At 39.0% G+C, this 18,496-nt stretch overlaps 1 protein-coding gene across 11 annotated transcripts in view; it reads right to left on the bottom strand.

Annotated features, from left to right (window-relative positions):
- Positions 1-18,496, bottom strand: part of Csnk1g1 (casein kinase 1 gamma 1) — a 134,046-nt gene that overhangs the window by 97,336 nt on the left and 18,214 nt on the right. For 9 of the 11 annotated variants that reach the window (XR_013052796.1, XR_013052795.1, XR_006074186.2 and 6 more), the window contains exon 2: positions 393-441. The exons of the other annotated variants lie outside the window; for them this stretch is intronic. The gene's annotated coding sequence lies outside the window, so the exon portion shown is untranslated. The remainder of the gene's footprint in view (positions 1-392; positions 442-18,496) is intronic. 11 annotated transcript variants of the gene reach the window in all.

Raw genomic sequence — 18,496 nt, 5'->3', positions numbered from 1 at the left:
GGAGACCAACAAGGCAGGGCATCATAGTCAGAAAGGTGAAGAGGTAGCAGGAGTCCATTATTCAGTACTCTTTTAAAGGTCACTGAAAGCAGTGAGAGGCCTTTTAAGCAGGGAGTGACATATATACTTGAAAGGATATCAACTTGTAAGAGACATTTAGATTTTTAAAGATGATTAGCCTGGGTATGGTATCACCTCTTGAGCAGGTTCAACCTCCATGTGCCTGCTTTCTCAAAGAGTAATTATTGCTTTTCATAGAGGACACTGGGAACAGAGAAGACATGGTCACTGCTGCCTCAGCTAGTCCAATCTAGCCAGAAGAATGCAAAGCTTGAGCTCTCTTCCTTCTGCTACACTAACAAAAGGTTCTTACCCACCACTTACTTACTCACCCCTTCAGTCCCATTGAGTCAAAAGAGCACTGGCCTCACACCTGTCCTCCTGAAACAAACAAAAACAAACACATATAGAATGTTTTTAAAACACATTCACAAAGCTTTTGCTGGGCAAGCAAATCCTCCCTCCCTTGAGCATCTTAGTTTCTTCTATTTCTCACACTGAACATGCCCCATTATTTGAGTAGCATATTTACAATATACTCCTTTTATGGCAAAATTTCTTTAAGGGGTTAAATTTCTATCTTTAAAAAATTGATTTGTTGAGAAACATTTCACATACTATATGATCCATCTATATAAAAGCCAAGGGAAGAGGGTGTAGCTCAATAGGTAGAGTATTTTTCTAGCATACATGAGACCCTGTTCAACTCCATAAACTGAATAATAAGTGGGTGCGGTGGTAGACACCTGTAATCCCAGCACTTGGTAGGTGCGAGTGGGAGGATCAGAAGTTCACTTACCCTCAGTGAGACAATGAGTTGGGAGTCCAGCCTAGGTTTAATGAGACTCTGACTCCAAAATGCACACACACACCCAAAAAACAATAAATGTCATTCCTAGCATAGAGGTTAACTTTCAAATGCAGAGATTTCAAGTATACTATACCTTAGCTCACAGTTAGTACAAATGGCTTTTATTGAAGTCTTTGAAATTTATTATTATTGCATGTGCATACATGACCTATGTGTGTGGGGTACCATCCCAAGCATGTATGTGTGGAGGTCACAGGACAACTTCATGAAGTTGGTTCTCTCCATTTACTTTAACATTGTTTCTGGGCATTGAACTGAGGTGGCCAGGCTTATGGCAGGTGATTTTACCTGTTGAGCCATTTCATCAGCCCATTAAAGACTCTGGAACTGAACATTGAACCAAGAACTTTTGTGCAGGCTAGTCAAGCACTGTACCACTGAAACAGTGTATTCTCTACATATCCTCGGCTGTCATAGTACTCTATTTCTACTGTATGTGGCCTCAAACTCACAGAGATCTGCCTCTGCCTCCCAAGTGGTAGGATTAAAGGTGTGGGCCACTATCATCCAACACACAGCAATTCTCCTGCCACAGCCTCCTGAGTACTAAGAATACAGGTGTGCACCTCCTACCCAATTCTTGAATGTATTTGCCTGGTTAAACAGCTTTTCTAGTTGGTTTACTCATCTTGAGTTTAGGCTGGGGAAAGATTTGATGTCAGTGTTCTTCCTTTCTCTTGGCTTTAAAAAATATTTAGTTTGAGGCTGGAGAGATACTCAGAGGTTAAGAGCACTGGCTGCTTTTCCAGGGGACCCAGGTCCAATTTCCAGCACCCACATGGCAGGTAACAACTGTCTGTAACTCCAAGATCTGACACTCTATACAGACTTACCTGCAGGCAAAATACCAATGCACATAAAATAAAAGGAAATAAATTAAAAAAAAATAAGTATTTATTAGTCACTTAAACAGTTAAACATAAGTAATTTTGCCTGCCTGGCTAGAATGTGTGAAATTTTATTTATTTTCTTCTTTCCTATTAATTGCCATTATTTGCTTATTGCTTCATCTTATAGCTTATATGAAAGTGAGAAATGTATAGATTTCACTTGGTAATCTTAAAACAAAGCCTGCTCAGCCAAGTGAAGTGGCACATGCCTTTAATCCTAGCACTTGGGAGGCAGAGGTGGATCTCTGTGAGTTGGGGGCCAGCCTGGGGGTCTATGTAGTGAGTTCCAGAATGGCCAGGGATACATAGTGAGACCCTGTCTCAAAAAAAGAAAACAAAACAGACAAAGCCTGCCTTTCCCCAGATTTTATTCTCTGTATTCACATCATAGGATATAATAATAATAATAATTATAAAACTATGTTTGATAAAGATATTGGCCACATTTTAGAATGGCAATATCTAAAATATCTTAGTTCAAAGCTAGGAATGGTGGTACATAACTATAATCTCTGCAGGAAGCAGGAGTATTATGAGTCTGAGGCTAGTGTGGACTACATAGTGAGATCTTGTCTCAAAAACTCAAAACCAAAGCTAAATGTAATACAAAATTGTACTCCCAGCACTTGGGAAGTGGAGGCAAGAGGAAGAGGAGTTTGAAAAAGCATTTTTAAAAAAAGTCAGTCATCTTTAGCTACATAGTGAGGTTTGAAGCTAGTCTGGGTTCATAAGACACTGTCTCAAAAAATTAATAAAAAATAAAAAAACAGTAAAATATGTATTTTTATACAAACACATATACATATTGGTCCTTATATGCCATTACACTTAAATGTTCTAAGCATATTAGTTAAATCCTTCCACAAGCATCATCCTCAAGTCACAGAAGGAAACCAAGATGCTTAAGATCACAAAGCTGCAGAAGTGGAAAAGGGCGTCTGACAGCCTATCTCAATAGCCTCACTTATACAACTATGCCTTAAAAACACTTTACTGACCGATCATCAAACCCTGCAAAAAGAGAAGTATGACTGTCCCAAGACCACATACTCTTGTGGTCTAAGATTATAAATGAACCTCACCCAATTTCTTCAACTGATCCTTAAGATTCACTTCTGACTATGCAAAAATATACAGATTATCCCATGAGAATTCTTTCAGGAAATAGGGATATGTTTTGATGTGTAAGTACATGTATATTTTTGTCACCACAATGCTGTTGAATTAAAACAGAAATAAAATTTGTTGTATGTAGAACACTGCGTTATAGTGTATGCTGGGGGTGGTGGTGGTGGTAACTTTTGCACCCACAAAAGCACCTGAACCACAAGAACAGATGTAGGACTGAAGGAAGGACTCTTTGGGCCTCTCAATGTTTTTAGTACTTAGGAACAGTGGACACTTTTTTTTCTGTGCATCTTTTATAACTAAGTAGTAACAGAACAAATAAAAGTTTATTTTAATAAGAATGGAGCATCTTTTTTAAAAAATGATTTGTGTTTATTGGCGTGTGTGTGTGTGTGTGTGTGTGTGTGTGTGTGTGTGTATGCCATGTATGTGCATATCCATGAAAGCCAGACAGAAGAGGGCACTTGTGAGCTGCCTGACATGGGAACTGAACTAGCAAAGCAGCAAGTGCTCTTTTTCTTTTTTTATTTACATTTATTGTATGTACATTTATTTTACCCACAGTGCTAGGTTTCCTGGAACTGGAGTTACAGACAGTTGTGACCTGCCATGTGGGTACTGGGAATTGAACCCGGGTCCTCTGAAAGAGCAGCCAGTGCGGTTAGGAGCCATCTCTCCAGCCCCTCAAAGGCACTATTTTTTTTTCTGTAAGCATCTTTTATAACTAAGTAGTAACAGAACAAATAAAAGTTTATTTTAATAAGAATGGAGCATCACCTTAACTGTTAAAAAAAAAAAAAAGAAGAATGGAGCATCATGAAGTGGTCTTCAATCACATTTCACCTTTCTGGAAGGGAGCTATGGATACGGTCTCTCTCAGAAACAGCACAGCAGGCTTCTATTTGAATTTTTACAAATATATATGATCAGCACCTTTTGATATTTTCAGTAAAACTCACTCTATATTGTATCAACTGAGAGAAGTATGAGTAGGCAGCTCTAACCTAAAAACCAAGCGATCTGTCCTATCATCTATTAACACTACACTATTCTCACATTTAATGGCTTACCAAGAAAAACTCTGCAGCCCCAGCATCATAAGAGATAAATTTAATTTCTACAACAAATTAAAATAGTAGATAATTGGGTCCACAACTACTTTAAATATTATGCAGTTGTTTTGTTATTATTGATTTTGCTTCTGGGCAATTCTGGGGATGGAACCCAGGGAGGGCTGCATGCATGTTAAGCAAACACACTACCATTGAGCCCCACTCCCCAAACCCACTGCTACTTTAAATAATGGGTTTCAAAGCTCCATGATTATAACTACCTGCAACTACTATAAACCCTAGCGTTTAATCCACATCTCTCAGCTTTTAGAGTTTATAAAAACACTGTTTGAGTGCCTACTGAATACCATGTACTATACAATAAGGTGTGACTAAACTATTCTATGAGAAGTACTATTTTTCTTACCTTACACGACAGAAAGTTTAGAGATTAAGTTGTCTGACAGGACATGGCTAAGAAATGGCAGGGGAAAAAAAAAAACCTCAAAAATCAAATATGCTGGATCCCAAAGGGCCTACTTACATCATGTATATCATACTATATCATATTTTAAGCCCTTTCAATGTGAATGAAAATCTCTATCTCAATTTTGTTGGTCTTACTGTGGTTTAATTAATCAATTTTAGCTTTTTGAGACAGGGTCTGTTTACCAACCCCTGGCTACCCTGGAACTCACTATATAGACCAGGCTGGCCTCAAACTCACAGAGATTCACCTATCTCTGCCTCCTGAGTGCTGGGATTAAAAGCGTGCCCTCCACATCTGGCAGTTTTACTGTGATTTAAGACACGGACAGCAAAAGGAAATGTGTGCATGTATGTGTACCCAGGATTTTTATTTTATTTTTTAACACCAAGGATGGAATCCAGGGCCTTGGTCACGATAAGCAAAAAGAAATCTCTGCCACTGTGTCTGGCAAGATGTCTCAGCAGGTACAGGTGCTTGATGCCAACCCTGACAACTAGAGTTCAAACCTTGGAACCCACATGGTGGAAGGAAAGAACTGACTCATACAAACTGTCCTCTGACTTCCATATTAGCATGCCCCTCCCCCCCTCTCTCTACACACACACACACACACACACACACAAGCAATTAAATTTAAGTTTTAAATACTGTTTTGAAAGAAAGAAGAAAAGCAGCTAATATGGGAGGTTGTTTCGAAGTTGAAAATTTAGAGAATTTTTTCTGAGTCACCCTCTCTATCAGATCAGAGCTACTAGGACAAGTTGTGATATATGCTTAGCTGTGTTTTGCCTCGGTTAGTACATGACCTGAGTCCCATTCCTAGAATGCACAAGGCAGAAGGAGACGTGACTCCTACAAGTTGTCAAGTTATCCTACAATATCAACATGTGGACTGTGATGCACACCCATACATACATACATACATACATACATACATACATACATGCAAATAAATGTTGCAGAATATTTGTTTACACTGTGTGAAGATGTATTGCTGTGATTGATTTAATAAAGAACTGAATGGCCAATAGTTAGGCAGGAGAAATAGGCAGGATTTCTGGGGAGAGAGAGGAAGAGGAGAAGGAATCTGGATTACACCAGAGAGACTCCAGGACACTGAAGAAGTTGGACATATGGTACAGAGAAGTACCAAGCCATGAAGCAGAATGTAGATTAATAGAAACAGGTTAATTTGAGTTATATAATTTGAGTTGAGGAGAAGCCTAAGTAAGCTAAAGGCCAAACCTTCTTAATTAATAAGTCTCTGTGTCATTAGTTGGGGGCTGGTGATCCAAAGATAGTCCGACAAGAAAGCTTGCTGCAAACAATTTTTTGAAGAAATGAAGTTTCTCTATATTGTTTAGGCTGGTTCTGAACTCCTGCTTTCAAGGGAGCCTCCTACTTCAGTCTCCCAAGAAAGTGGAATTACAGTATCACTACTATGTGTAGCTTAAGATATATCTTAAATATTATCACTGAAATGATTTCATTTCTCAGAGATGATGCTACAAAGAATGATCAGCTTTAGTCCATCCATGACAGTCTGGTGGAAACTAGCTGGGCACTTAGAATTTGCCACATAGAAGGGGACAGAGAAAGAGCCAACAAAGAAAAAGAAAGGAAGACTGAGTAGAAAAGGTAAGAAAGAAATGGAGAAAATACCGCAGAGATAAAATAAATTAAAAATACAAATGAAATGCTTGTGAGTGGATTAATTATGCTTATGACATTATAGCCAATATGCTGATGTTTTAATTATAATCTTTGCGTGGGAGAATGTGGTTATGATCTGTTTAATGCTCATTATTTTCCAATAAATACTTACACCAAGCAATGAAAAAATTTTTCTAAGGCTTATTTTAATGCTTTGTTGTTGATTTTCTTTAGCACTGAGGATCAAATTCAGGGCCTACCATATGCTAGGCAGGCATGTATCACTGAGCCACACTCCCAGTCTCATGCTTAATTTCTTTTCCTCTTTTCTTTTTTGAGACAGGGTCTCATTTCTGTCTAAAATATAGATAGATAGATAGATAGATAGATAGATAGATAGATAGATAGATAGATAGATAGATAGACAGACAAAACAAACAAACAAATAAATAGTTTCTGGTATGGTCGGGTGGTAATACAGTGAATCCCTGTCTCAAACAAACAAGCAAATAAAAAGTATTTCTGATATAGCTGGGAGGTGGTGGTGCACGCCTTTAATCCCGGCACTTAGGAGGCAGAGGCAGGCGGATCTCTGTGAGCCCCTGGTCTACAGAGTGAGATCCAGGACAGCCAGGACTATACACAGAGAAATCCTGTCTCCAAAACCCAAAAAGTTTCTGATAAAGCACAATTTATACTAATCTACAAACATTCAAAACTTTAGTGTAATAATAATAGACCAGGAAATTTATATTTATTTTCAGATTATATACACAGTTTAAACATGAGCTTACAGAACAACAAAAGGATATTATTTTCCCTTTTGTTTTTGTTCTTTTAAAGCTGGGTCTCATGTAGCTCAGACTGGCCTCTAGCTAAGGGTGACCTTGAACCTCTTCCTTCCACTACTCAAGTAGGATTACAATGTGTGTCACCAGGCCAGAGAAGACAAGAATACTATTTTCTAAGACCACCACATTCAGTGGACTTGAAAGAAGTGCTTATACATGTTTTATGTTTGTTTATGTTTTTGCCTGCCTGAGTTAATGTACACCATGTGTACATATATGCAGGAGCCCTTGGAGTTCAGAAAAGAACATTGGATTCCCCTGGAATTGGAGTTACAAGTAGTTGTGAGCCATCATGTGGGTGCTGGGAACCAAACCTGGGTCTTCTGCAAAAGCAGTAAATATTAACTGCCTAGGTCTCTTCAGCCCCCAAAGAAGTGCTTTTAATTTAAAATCCAAGTAATGAGAATAGCCAAGTTTGAACTATTGAAATCATGTATCTAAGTGATAGTTAAACTTCACCAAAACATGTTCTCAAAGTTCTATCATTTCCTCCATTAGAACAGTTTTTCTATCTTTAATTCTTTAATGATACTTACAGAAGAATTAGTACAAAGATTCTGGTCAGTGATTTATTTTTTAAGTATTGTTAGTTAAGACAACCTATAAAGAAAATGAAATTCTGTTTTAAATACTTCTATGTGCCACTCCAGTATACATTATGTATGAAAAGGGTAGAACAACAGTGGGTTACGAGGAAAATATGTTTCTCTTCTAATAAAACAGTTTTCATTTCTGTATTCCTAAACACTTTCTTTAAGCCAAGTTATGCTAAAAGCAATTAACAAAAACTAACTTTCAAGGCTGAAGAGATAGCTCAGCAGTTAAGAGCACATAATGTTCTTGTAAAGGGCCTGGGTTCCATTCCCAGCACCCATGTCGAGCTGCTCACAACAGCCTGTAACTCCAGGGGGATCCAAAAAATCTTATAGAAACAAATAAACAAAAAACTCTATATAATTTTATCTGAGTGATGGGTTCCTCCCCCGATCTACTCAAGTAAAATAAAGATTCCTCACACAAGTTTGTGTCCAGCTTGGGCTACATAGTGGATTCTAAGCCAGCTAGAATACAAAGGAAGACCCAATCTCAAAAGAGATAATAAAAAACAACAATAACAAAACCAAACAACAACAAAAAACACTAACCAGGGAGCCTGGCAACTTTCTCAAATAATTGTTGGCTTTTAAAACTTCTTTATCATTAACTATCTCCCAAAGAGCCAGTATGTTTTTTCCATTAGCACTTACTTTATGATTGAGGATTTGAACTTTAAACTTTGATAAGCAACTCTTTGTCTTATAATCTTAATATTGCTGGGAGAGGGGAAGGCTGCCCGGGAAAAGGGAGGGAATCAGCCAGAGGATGGGAGGAGCACAAGGAGGCAGTTGAGGAGAGAGACAAATTAGAACAGAGCATAATGACACATTTGAAATGCCAAATAAAACCAAATACTTTGTATGTTAACTTAAATAATTTTTTTTAAAGAAAACAAAAAGCAGATGGAAGCAGCTCAAGTTTCAACTATTTCTGTTAATATCAGACTTACATACAACCTAGACCATGGCTTGAGTTCCTTGGACTTTGAGAGTCAGCTCACTTTCTGTTGTTGTTTTTGGTTTTTCAAGCAGGGTTTCTCTGTGTAGTTTTGGTGTCTGTCCTGGACAGTCCTGTCCTGTCCTGTCCTGTCCTGTCCTCCCCAGTGCTGGGATTAAAGGTGTGCTGCACCACCACCACCACCACCACCACCACCACCACCACCACCACCACCACCACCACCACCGCCCAGCGAGTCAGGGTACTTGTCTTAACCTACTTACATCATTTCAGAAGCTTAAAGGGGATATATCATTTTTGCATCACACACTTACATATTTCAGTGTAGCCTCACATTTTGCCTGTCATATCACTGAGCCTCCAGTACCAACATAAGGCTTTAACATAGTACCTACTGGATAGATTTATGATGCCTGAATAAATAGTACTCTTCTTATTTCACATATCCATCTATCACTACACATGATTGTGGCTTATCCAACTAGCAAATCAGATTTCTGCAACTCTATGGAAGAAGAGGCTCTTGTCTGTCTTATGTATGTATAGTACCAAGTATTGTGCACAAAAAAGCAAATAAATGTTTGGTTGAATTGACTGTTTTCAATTAATTTAAATTTACTTAAAAAGCACCTCCAATTAACTAGATTCTATCCTGTTGTTTTCATTTCTTATTCTAATTACAAGAAAATTAGGAAAGAAAAATCACAATATACATAAAACATACAATTAGTACTTTATATACATCTTACTTCTCTTCTTTCTTGTTTTAAGCACAAGTAGCCTATTGGGGTTAGAATGAACTACCTGTTCTCAATAACTATATATATATATATATATATATATATATATATCACTAAATATCCTGCTTAATCAAAATGTTTTACAAATAATTTAAGAATAAAAATGTAGATCAAGAAAAATTTAATATATAAAGTGTTTGGTGAGATAGCTTAGCAGTTAAAATCACATACCATTCCTGAAAAAGAAAGACCCAAATTTGGCTCTATGCACCTTTGTTGGTTCATAACCACCTGAAACTCCAGCACAAAGGGACCTGATGCCCTCTCTAGTCTCTGTGGGTGCTATACACACACACACACACACACACACACACACACACACACCCTACACACATAAAAAAAATTTAATTTGACATATGCAGGAATGGTGGTATATACCCAGCATTTGGGAGACTGAGGCAGGACCATCAGTTTGAGATTAGTTTGGGCTACATATCATAATTAATAGTAAAAAATACCAATAATAGCCGGGCGGTGGTGGCGCACGCCTTTAATCCCAGCACTCGGGAGGCAGAGCCAGGCGGATCTCTGTGAGTTTGAGGCCAGCCTGGGCTACCAAGTGAGTTCCAGGAAAGGCACAAAAGCTACACAGAGAAACACTGTCTCGAAAAACAAAACAACACAACAACAAAAAAATACCAATAATAATGACGGTGGGTATGGATATAACAAATCAGAAAAGCATCCATAACCATGCTAGGAATGCAGCTCAGTTGGTTAAGTGATTGCTTGGATACACAAGGCTCTGCCTGGATTCCCAGAGCTACATATACCAGGCTTGGTGATGCATACTTGTAATCTCAGCACTTGGAGGTAGAAGCAGGAAGATCAAGAATTCAAGGTCACCCTCAGCTACACAGTGAGTTTTGAAACCAACCTAAGCTATACAAAACTGTCTCAAAAACATCCACCACCACCAGGAAAGAAACAAAACACAACAGCAAAAACACTCCACCATATACTACTATATGATTAAGCTACACACACATCCTGGGCAAATATACAAAGGATTCTAAGAGAGCACATTCCAGAGATACTTGAACATTCATGCTTACTGCTGCACTATTCACAGTAGGTAGAGATATAGAACCAGACTAGATGTCTATCAACACACAGATGGATAAAGGAAACGTGGTATATACATACAATTGAATTGTACTCAGCTGTAAAAAGAAGTCAAATTATGACATTCACAAGAGAATGGATAGAACAAGAGATTTCATGGTAAATGAAATAAGCCAGAATCAAAAGGACATAAATGGCTTGGTTTTTCCTTACACGTGGAATCTGGATTTAAATTCTATATATAAGTAGGACATGAAAGTAGAAAGCAGTATGAAAGAAAAAAAAAAAACTACGGGTAGGTGGTGGTGGGAAAACAACAGAGTTGTCAATGCAATATAGTCAATGAGAGGACAAGGATGAACTATTGCAGGGGAACCAGTAAGAGGAAGAGGAGAAGGGCAGGGGAGGGCAGTTGGAGAATAAAAACCAAGTATAATGACATCTATAAATAAAACTTTAACAGTGAAACCTATTTCTTTATATGCTAACCAAATAATTTAAGGAAAAAAAACTTCTAAATTCTTCACATTCGTACCAATACTTACTACCTTCTTCTCTATATGTATTTTTTAGATAGCAGCCATCCTAAAAGTGATACATGGTATAATTAGGACACAAAGTATTAGGGAACATAGTAAGTAACTACAGAAAAGGGATATTTAACAAAGTGGTGATTAGGAACAGTGTCAAGGGGCTGAAGAGACACCTTAGTGGTTAAGAGCATTGACTGCCCTTCCAAAGGACCTGGGTTCGATTCCCAGCACCCACATGGCAGCTCACAACTGTCTTTAACCCAAGTTCCAGTGAATCCGATGCCCTCATACAGACAGGCCAAATACCAACACACATAAAAGTTTAAACAAACAAAAACAAAGAACAGGGCCAAGAAGAGACGGGGTGGGAGTTAAATAAGAAAGGAGGCTGATTTAATCTCAGCACTTGGGAGGGAGAAGCAGTTTGAGCTCTGAATTCCAGGTCATATACTACAAAGTAAGATCTTCCTTCAAAAACTACATGAAATTTGAAAGAAAGAAAGAAAGAGAGAGAGAGAGAGAGAGAGAGAGAGAGAGAGAGAGAGAGAAATTAAGAAAGAAAGAAAGAAAGAAAGAGAAAGAGAAAAAGAGAAAGAAAGAAAGAAAGAAAGAAAGAAAGAAAGAAAGAAAGAAAGAAAGAAAGAAAGAAAGAAAAAGAAAGGAAGAAAGAAAGAAAGAAAGAAAGAAAGAAAGAAAGAAAGAAAGAAAGAAAGAAAGAAAGAAAGAAAGAATGCTGTGTGTGGTGGCACACACCTTTAATCCTAGCACTGGAGGCAGAGCCATGTGGATCTCTGTGAGTTCAAGACCAGCCTGGTCTACACAGTGAGTTTCAAGACAGCCAGAGCTATATAGAGAGATTATGGATGAAAAAAAAAAAAAACCCAAAGAAAGAAAAGAGAAAAGAAGCTGGGCCTTTAATCCCAGCACTTGGGAGCCAGAGGAAGAATTGCTCACAAATAGGAGGCCAAATTAATTTACATAGTGAATTCCAATTCATCCAGTGATACACAGCAGACAAAATTTCAAAAATTAAAGGTGTGGCAGCACACACTTTTAATTCAGCAGAGGTAGGCAGATCTCTGTAAATTTGAGGTCAACCTGGTCTACATGACAAGTTTGGGGCTACACAGTGAGACTGTCTCAAGAAAGGGGGGAAGACTGCAGGGAAAATAATTGACAATTACAAAAACATATGGTCAAGAGAGTATAGTTTCTAGCATAGAAGCTCTCAAACCATGGTCCTATGGTCAACAGCATAAGCATCTTCTAGTAATTTGTTTAAAATGAACGTTCTGGAATCCCATGCAAGAAGAGTTCAACTGGAAAGTCTTGACAGTACAACTTTAACAAAACTCTCCAAGGGATTCTGATGTACACTACAAACTTAGAGTCACAGGGCTAGTCCCATCAGAGAACTAGAATTACATCTAATTAAAGGAAGTGGTAGCATGTGCTTTCAAGTGCACAGGGCCTTTAATATATATTTATGTTATATTAAATTAGGAGCAAGAGCAGAGAGAGTACTCAACTTCGGAGGCCCTGTTCCTCTTAATTACCACTGCTCTCAGGAAATGAAAAATATATTCTTTTAAGCTTTCCAAAAAATATTGACAAAATATGACTGTATGCCATGCCCAAGAACCACTAACCTGTGTCTACATTTTTTTGGTTTGCTTTCTTATTGGTTTTGGTGATGGGTATAAAAGCCAGGGCCTTGCATATGCTAAGTACATTCTTTACCACCACAAATTTTGATGTTACATTGTCATTATCATTCCTTCCATCATGTTTTCTACAACCCTAAGAGTTATTAAGTAATTTTAAAATTATAAACACTGTTAAAATCAATTAAACAGACAGCACTGTTTCTCTGAAATTTTATCTTTGGTAATTCTTTGAGATCTTTCAGGGGAATATTCCAGCAAAAAAAGACTGGGATTTACTCTCTCTTTTCCTAGAAACAATACCAAAATTATTCACTTGAAACATTACTCACTTGAAAGAAGTCTTAGCCTAGAATTTTTTTCAACAGCAAATAGTGTCCTAAATCTTTTTGTTGTTGTTGTTGGTTTTTTGAGACAGGGTTTCCCTGTGTAACAGTCCTGGCTGTCCTGGATCTCGCTCTGTAGACCAGGCTGGTCTGAAACTCACAGAGATCCACCTGTCTCTGCCTATCAAGTGCTGGGATTAAAGGTTCAAGTCACCACCTGCTGGCTAAGTGTCTTAAGTCTCAATCAGGGCATTTCCAATTATAAATGCCCAGGGCAAACTTCCTTCTCCCTCTAGTCACAGTTAAGGTCAAAAGGGAAAAGTTCTTTGAGCATTTCTCTTTGCTAGGCTAATTTTTTGGGGTGAGGAGAAGGGTTCGAGATAGGGTTTCTCTATGTAACAGCCTGACTGTCCTGGTACTCACTCTGTAAGACTAGGCTGGCCTGGAACTCACAGAGATCGACCTGCCTTTGCCTCCCAGGTGCTGGGGTTAAAGGTGTGGGTTGTTTTTCTGTTGTGTTTTTTGCAGAAGGCATACAGCCTTTGGAAGTAATTTTAATTTTTAGGCAAGTTGCTCTCTGGTCTTTCTCTCTACATTATATTTGGCTCCTTTTGTTGACTTCTGAGTTCTATGAGTATCTCCCTTCAGATATAGTCTTGCTAGTCAGCTAACTTCAAACTCACTGAGTAGCCCAGGCTGTCTGTGATCTCCTAATCTTAGTTTAGCCACCCTACAGCTAGGCATTTACCTCCACACTTGTCTCCCACTCACATCTCTTAAAAACTTAAAAGGTCATTTGGAACCAGGAGATGCCCTGGGGAAGCAGGTGCTTGGTGACTAAACAGTCATTTTAGTATTTTTTCGCTTGCTCCTTTCAAAACAACAACAACTATACTTTTTAACATTTATTTGTGTTGTGTCTACTTGCATGGATGCACACCATGGGTGTGTCTGGTGCCTACAGAGGTCAGAAGAGGGTGTAAGATCCCCGGGAACTAGAGTTACAGATGATTATGAGTCACTAGGCGGTACTGAGAATTGAACCTGAGTCCTCTGCAAGAGCAGAAAGTGCCCTTAACCACGGAACCATTGCTCCAGCACCTTAAAAAAAAAAAACAACAACAACAAAAAGCCAGGTGGTGGTGGTGGTGGTGGTGGTGGTGGTGGTGGCGGCGGCGGCCAGGATGTTTCATAGAGAAACCCTGTCTCAAAAAACCAACCAACCAACCAACCAACCAACCAAAACTTTGACCTCAAACTCTATCATTCTGCCTTCACCTCCCAGATGCTCACATTATAGAAATGTACCAACACAAGGAAGACCACCATTGCAAGGGGTTTCCTATATTACTGGAAATAAATCGTACCTATTCTTAGTACAATAAATGTTAAACTGCATTATGGCAGAAGTTTGAAAATTATTATGCCCTATCTATATTCCCATTTTCTCATTCTTTTCTTTTTCCATCTTTTAAGATGTTTCCTACCAAAAAAAAAAAAAAAAAAAAAAAAAAAAAAGCCGGGCGGTGGTGGCGCACGCCTTTAATCCCAGCACTCGGGAGGCAGAGCCAGGCGGATCTCTGTGAGTTCGAGGCCAGCCTGGGCTACCAAGTGAGCTCCAGGAAAGGCGCAAAGCTACGCAGAGAAACCCTGTCTCGAAAAACCAAAAAAAAAAAAAAAAAAAAAAAAAAAAAAAGTTTCCTAATTTACTAAATAACTACTGTGAAGTGTTAATTTCCCTAAGGTCCCTCAATTTTCTCAACATGTATCATGAAATTATAAAATCTTTTATTATGAAATACTAAAACCTGGTATAATTATAGACAAATAAAATAGAAGAACAGAGAAAGCGATTTATATTAGAGTAGTGAAATTCTCATTTTCCTCATTATTCTTATTACATTATTCATTCAACAAAATAAGTATCACTACAATTTTAAACTGGCTAGCTTCCTTTTCTACTCTTGGTTAAAAAATTTACATACAAATATGCAACTTAACTCCATTCTTTTTTTTTTTTTTGGTTTTTCGAGAAAGGGTTTCTCTGTGTAGCTTTGCGCCTTTTCTGGAACTCACTTGGTAGTCCAGGCTGGCCTTGAACTCACAGAAATCCGCCTGGCTCTGCCTCCCGAGTGCTGGGATTAAAGGCGTGCACCACCGCCGCCGCCCGGCCTTAACTCCATTCTTAATACATTCTCTCCTGTCATTGTTTTAGGATGTGGTTAAATTTCTACTGGTATAGAAAACTTAAACAATCACTGTGAAGCGTATCATACAACAGATTTTATTTTAAAACTACATGCATCTCATTCTTCATGGCCTATCAAAAATTACTCCGAAATATATTTAATGGCCCAAACCAATGCAATCCCAATATTGCAATGTGCTAAGAAAGGAAATGTTCTGAAATCACTAACAAGTAAATGACTATTATTTCAACATATCTCTGTTATAGAGAAATAAGAATGGTTTCACAAGATCAAGGGTAGGGGAAAAATACTGACTCACAGAAGGTTTGAAATAGTAGAGCAAGGGCAGTAAATCCAGAGAAATAGGAATATCAGAACATATATGCCTCGATTTCTTTATTGATAAAATAGGAATGACCACTATAGAACAAAAACAAACCTAATCAGAGATGTGGGACTACCCACCAGGAATTCGTTACCCTTATCCCCGTTCCTTCTGTAAAACAGCTTCAAGGCAGCATATGAAAAGGCAGAGCTTATTAAATGAAACCAGTTAGACACAAAATACCCATAATTTAATAAGAGACCTCGCAGCCGGGCGGTGGTGGCACACACCTTTAATCCCAGCACTCAGGAGGCAGGGGCAGGCGGATCTCTGTGAGTTCCAGGCCAGCCTGGTCTCCAAAGTGAGTTCCAGGAAAAGCACAAAGCTACACAGAGAAACCCTGTCTCGAAAACAAACAAACAAACAAACAAAAAAAAAAAGAGACCTCTTCTCAGATCCATACACAGAGCTGAAGGAGTTGGTCCTTGTGCATCTACATTAAATTAATAACCCTGAAAAGAGCTTCAATTTGTTTTATTCTGGCTTAGATGCTAGTTTACCTTTGTTCTGTGAATAGGGCCAGAAACTTTTCCTTTCTTTTCTGTGACTCTATACTGAATTTGTTGTTTTTTGAGACAGAGTTTCGCTGTATAACAGCACTAGCTGCCCTGGAACTAGCTCTGTAGATCAGGCTGGCTTTGAACTCAAAGAGATCTGCCTGCCTCTGTCTCCTGAGTGCTGGGAATAAAGACATATGCCACCACTGATCAGTTTATGCTGAATTTTTAAGGCTCTTAACATGACTTTTAAGTCTATGTGCAATACTAAAGATAGTAATAAAAATTGGGGCTGGGGCTCTAGCTCTATTAGTAGAGTGCTTATGTAGCATGCATGAAGCCCTGGGTTCAATCCCCGGCACAGTGACACAGTGCAGTGCGATCTAGGCCAGGCAGGGCTACATGAAACTGTCCAAAAATTGAAAAAGCAGTATGACAAGCAATGCAATCGAGTACAAATAAATGGCTTGCCTTTAGCCTGCCAATCCAGATTACCAGAACCATTAGATGAAAAGTACTTGACTAGAAAATGACCCCCTCAACTAAAAATTGGGTGGAAAAAATAGTTTAAAAGAAGCAAAGGAAAAAAACTGCCAGTAACCTGGAGCACCATTACATGAGAATAAGAGACAAGCAGGAACAGCAGTTGAGCACACACTCACAAGTCTTGAGTTCAGTCCCCACCACCAAAGGGATAAATATTATCAGCTATATTTCAAAATTTTAAAAGCACTAAGTGAAAAAACAAAATGAGTAAGAGTTGGCAAGATGGCTCAGCCAATAAAGGCGCTTGCCACACAAACCTGACCATCAGAGTTCAATCCCTGAACCCCACAAAAGATGATGGAAGGAAACCGGGCAGAGGTGGCGCATGCCTTTAGTCCCAGCACTTGGGAGGCAGAGGCAGGCGGATCTCTGTGAGTTCGAGGCCAGCCTGGTCTACAGAGAGAGATCCAGGAAAGGCGCAAAGCTACACAGAGAAACCCTGTCTTGAAAAACCAAAAAACAAACAAACAAACAAAAGATGGAAGGAAAGAAGTGATTTCCAAAAGTTGTCTTTTGACCTACATATGCACACTGTATCATACATGTGCCAGCACACACACAGAGACAGTATATGTGTAAAATAGGTGTTTCTTACAGCAATGAAAGGAGGGAAAAAAGACTGGACCACCATGAACAAGCAGAGGAAAATAAAAACCCCAAAGTCACATTTTAGCACTACTTCTGGAGACATTTAAAATCAACCCCACTCTACTGTTTGCTCAGAAGTTATATTACTTAGTGGAAACAACGAATACCCAGGAAGAGTCCCATGATCTTCAGCCAAATTCCTTGATCAAGGATATAGTATGATGGAGGCTGTGGAAATGGCTCAGTCTATAAAATCTTAGTGAAAAAGCATGAGGGCCTGAGTTTAATCTCAGGGACCCAAGTAAAAAGACAGGCATGGTGGCACACGATTATAATTCAAGTGCTGGGGAAGCAGAGGCAGATGAATCATTAGGGTTGATTAGATAGCAAATCTAGCCTAATTAAGTGGTAAGTCCCAGGTCCCAGAAACAGAGACACCGTCTATAAAACCAAGGTGGGAGAGAGCCTATCAGTTAAGAGCAGAGGACCTGAGTTCAGTTCCCAGAACTCACATCAGACAGCTCAGATGCCTGTAACTCCAACTATAGGGGACTCTAACATCTCTGGCCTACAAGGACATCTGTACTCATGTACACAATCCCACAAATATACATGAAATTAAAAAAAAAAATCTGAATGTGGTGGTTCATGCCTTTAAGCCCAGTGTCTAGAGGCAGACGCAGGTGAATCTCTGTGAGCTCAATACCAACTTGCTATACAAAGTGATTCCTAGACCAACAGGGCTACAGAGTGAGACCCTCTCTCAAATGAACAAACAAATAATCAAACAAAACCTTTGGGGCTAGAAAGATGACTGAGCCATTAAAAGCACTAGCTGCAGCCGGGCAGTGGTGGCACACGCCTTTAATCCCAGCACTTGGGAGGCAGAGCCAGGTGGATCTCTGTGAGTTCGAGGCCAGCCTGGGCTACAGCGTGAGTTCCAGGACAGGCTCCAAAGCTACAGAGAAACCCTGTCTCGAAAAACCAAAAATAAAAAAAAATAAAATAAAATAAAAAAAAAAAAGCACTAGCTGCTCTTCCAGAGGACCCAGGGTCAACACCCAACACTCACATGGTGCCTCACAACCTTCATTTCCAGAGGTTCTGACTACCTCCTCTAACCTGCATGGGCACCAGGCACATATATCGTACACATACATGCATGCAGGCAAAGTACACATACATATAAAATAAAATAAATAACTCTTAAAAAAAATTTAAGAAGAGCCAGCCTTGGTGGTGCACACCTTTAAACCCAGCGCTTAGGAGGCAGATGGATTTCTATGAGTTCAAGGCCAATGTGGTAGACATAGTTCCAGGCCTGTCAAGACTACATAGCAAGATCCTGTACAAA

This window comes from Peromyscus maniculatus, chromosome 7 (genome assembly GCF_049852395.1).
Source record: "Peromyscus maniculatus bairdii isolate BWxNUB_F1_BW_parent chromosome 7, HU_Pman_BW_mat_3.1, whole genome shotgun sequence".
Classification (NCBI taxonomy): Eukaryota; Metazoa; Chordata; class Mammalia; order Rodentia; family Cricetidae; genus Peromyscus; species Peromyscus maniculatus.
Note: the sequence above shows the minus strand (reverse complement) of the source record. Positions and strands in the feature narration are given on the sequence as shown.